This window comes from Podarcis muralis, chromosome 8 (assembly GCF_964188315.1).
Source record: "Podarcis muralis chromosome 8, rPodMur119.hap1.1, whole genome shotgun sequence".
Taxonomy (NCBI): Eukaryota; Metazoa; Chordata; class Lepidosauria; order Squamata; family Lacertidae; genus Podarcis; species Podarcis muralis.
Window position 1 is genome coordinate 11,062,085 of NC_135662.1, and position 3,836 is coordinate 11,065,920.

Here is a 3,836-nt window from a genome sequence, read left to right on the forward strand (position 1 = left end):
AGATACCACTTTCTAGCAGGAAGGTAAACGGCGTTTCCGTGTGCTGCGCTGGTGCCGGCTCGCCAGAGCAGCTTCGTCACACTGGCCACGTGACCCGGAAGTGTCTCCGGACAGCGCTGGCCCCCGGCCTCTTAAGTGAGATGGGCGCACAACCCTAGAGTCTGTCAAGACTGGCCTGTACGGGCAGGGGTACCTTTTTATATATACATACAGTGGTACCACGGGTTAAGAACTTAATTCATTCTGGAGGTCCGTTCTTAACCTGAAACTATTCTTAACCTGAGGTACCACTTTAGCCAATGGGGCCTCTTGCTGCCACCGCACCGCCGGAGCACGATTTCTGTTCTCATCCTGAAGCAAAGTTCTTAACCTGAAGCACTATTTCTGGGTTAGCGGAGTCTGTAACCTGAAGCGTATGTAACCTGAAGTGTATATAACCCAAGGTACCACTGTATCTCCATTATGTCCATAGTTCATTGTTGCATTACAAGTGTTATTCCATTTTTTTAATAAAATATTTATTAAAGATTTTAGACATTATAATCGCCAAACACATATAAAACCATCACCAGAATACAATAAACAAAGAAAGACACAAAAAAGGAAAAAATTAACACATAATACAAAAAGCATACCACAACAAAATCAAATAGTTAATAACCATATTTTCTTCACTTTTTGGACTTCCTCACATCTCTCGTTCCTGCGTTCCTAATTTATAAAATTTTAAACAGCAATTTATCACCTTGTTTCGATTCTTATTTTGTAATTTTCCAATATTGTGTCTCTGACTTTAAATACTTCTATCAAGAGCTTAAATACTTAATTTAGACATAATATTAATCCAAAATTTATCTTTTTCTCAAATTTCACCTATTCTCATGTTCCTTTCAACTAGCTTGCTGGTGCCATGTTGTTTTCAATAACAAGTGTTATTCCAATCCCATAAATTATAAATTTTCCCCATCCCTTGGTCTTCCTGATTTCTGATTCCTGATTTAAATATACTTTAGAAGTTCTTCAAAGGTAAGATGTGGATAGGACCTATCTGCTCAGTTTCCAGCTTGCCTTTGCAGAATGTTGCGAGAGAGTCTAGATTCCCCTGCTAAGGAGATCAGCTGAACATTATCTCCCCCTGCTCCTGTGCAATTATATCTTCCCGCCCAGGAGCTCCGAGTGCTCCTTGAATATTTCTGCCTGTTTATTTAAAATGCATATCCCACTTTTCCATTCTGAGGATGCACAAAGTAGCTAATAACAGTTAATTAAATACAACAACAACCCACAATCAAATACAATGAAGAATACTGTCTCAGGAACACATAGCAAGAGATGGGATGCATTAGTCACTGGAGCAAAAGAATTCAAAGTAGTTTAAAAAGCGATCTATGAGCAGGAGAGTAGGATTTAAATTAGCAAATAACAATATGCCAGTCCTGGTGAAATAGCATCACCAGGGTCAGGGGACATGTGGCCTTCCCGATGATGCTGGCCTCCAGCTCCCATCAGTCCCAAGCAGTGTGGCCAATGGTCAGAGGTGATGGAACTTGTCGTTCAGCAAACATGTGCAGGGCTTCTGGTCCCCTTCCTGTGCTATAGCCAAATGCGCAGGTCAATTCTGTGTCCAGGGCAGCTGTTAACCAGCTCCATCTGGTACGCAGGCGGAGACCCTACCTGTCCGCAGACTGTCTCGCCAGAGTGGTGCATGATCTAGTTATCTCTCACTTGGACTACTGCAATGCGCTCTATGTGGGACTACCTTTGAAGGTGACCCAGAAACTACAACTAATCCAGAATGCGGCAGCTAGACTGGTGACTGGGAGTGGCCACCGAGACCATATAACACCGGTCTTGAAAGACCTACACTGGCTCCCAGTACGTTTCCGAGCACAAATCAAAGTGTTGGTGCTGACCTTTAAAGCCCTAAACGGCCTTGGTCCAGTATACCTGAAGAAGCGTCTCCACCCCCATCATTCTGCCCGGACACAGAGGTCCAGCGCTGAGGGCCTTCTGGTGGTTCCCTCACTGTAAGAAGCCAAGTTACAGGGAACCAGGCAGAGGGCCTTCTCGGTAGTGACACCCACCCTGTGGAACGCCCTCCCACCAGATGTCAAAGACATAAACAACTACCAGATGTTTAGAAGACATCCTGTTTAAGGAAGCTTTTAATGTTTAATAGGTTATTGTATTTTAGTGCTCTGTAGGAAGCTGCCCAGAGTGGCTGGGGAAACCCAGCCAGGTGGGCGGGGTATAAATATTATTATTATTATTATTATTATTATTATTATTATTATTATTATTATTATTAAAATTGCAGAAGCACAACAGGAAAGCAGCAAACTCCATAATGTTGGTGCCACAACCAAAAGGACCCTGCTCTGCATAACTAGCGATGCCTAGGAAGTCCTCCAACAAGGGGCTTCCAACTAAGGTCTCTCTTTTGCTGGTACAGCAAATCTCACAGTGCACGGTTGGAATGGGAGTGGAAACAGTGGCAGACAGTGGCGTCTCAGATTTAGGTGGCACCCTGTGTGACGTAAACCCCTCTCGCCTTCACTTGGACTTCATAGTTGTGGCGCCTGCCGCAGCACCCCAAAAGCTCTGTGCTCCCTGCCATTGTTGGAAAGATGAGATTTTAAAAAGGAAGTGTGTTGTGGGTCGGTGGAGATGAATTGCTGGGCCTTTTTGGTTGTGGCTCTTTGGCACACTTTCGCCTGCTCACCCCACCACCTTCCCTTGCCTCCTAGCATTTGACGAAGACCTGGCTCTTCAAGAAAGCTTTTTGACTTTTCTTTGTAGTATTCCGTTTATGCTCTTTTGATTATCATTTATTTTTTCTTTTAAAAAACCTGCAATCCACTTTGATTTCCTGTTCTAAAAAAATGGGGCAATTGTTTCATACGTGTGTATGTGTGTCTATCTATCTATCATCTATCTATCTATCTATCTATCTATCTATCTATCACATATCTATCTATCTATCATCTATCTATCTATCTATCATCTATCCATCTATCTATCTATCTATCTATCATCTATCTATCTATCTATCTATCTATCTATCTATCTATCTATCATCTATCTATCTATCATCTATCTATATCTATCTATCTATCTATCTATCTATCTATCTATCTATCATCTATCTATCTATCATCTATCTATCTATCTATCTATCTATCATCTATCATCTATCTATCTATCATCTATCTATCTATCTATCTATCTATCTATCTATCTATCTATCATCTATCATCTATCTATCTATCATCTATCTATCTATCTATCTATCTATCATCTATCTATCTATCTATATCTATCATCTATCATCTATCTATCTATCATCTATCTATCTATCTATCTATCATCTATCTATCTATCTATCTATCTATCTATCTATCTATCTATCTATCATCTATCTATCATCTATCTATCATCTATCTAATCTATCTATCTATCTATCTATCTATCATCTAGAGGTATCTATCATCTATCATCTATCATCTATCATCTGCCTGTCCCTGACCCACACTCCCTAAAGACCCTTTAATGTTGTTTTCCCCCCAACACTCTCTGTCCTTTTCAACACTTGGAGAAACCAGGGGCTCCAAATCAGTCTAGATTTTCACCTGTCTCTCAACATGGAACATTGTCTCTTATTAAGTTCTTACCGCCACCGTCACGTGACTTGGCAGGAGAGGGATAACAGAGGGGCAATTGTTGTTTAATTACAACAGGGCCTGTATTATTCCGGCAACTCGCAGTCCCCTGGAGAGAAGGCCTATTTAATATAGCCCCAGGTATATAAATGATCTATAATGTTAAACCTCGCTGCG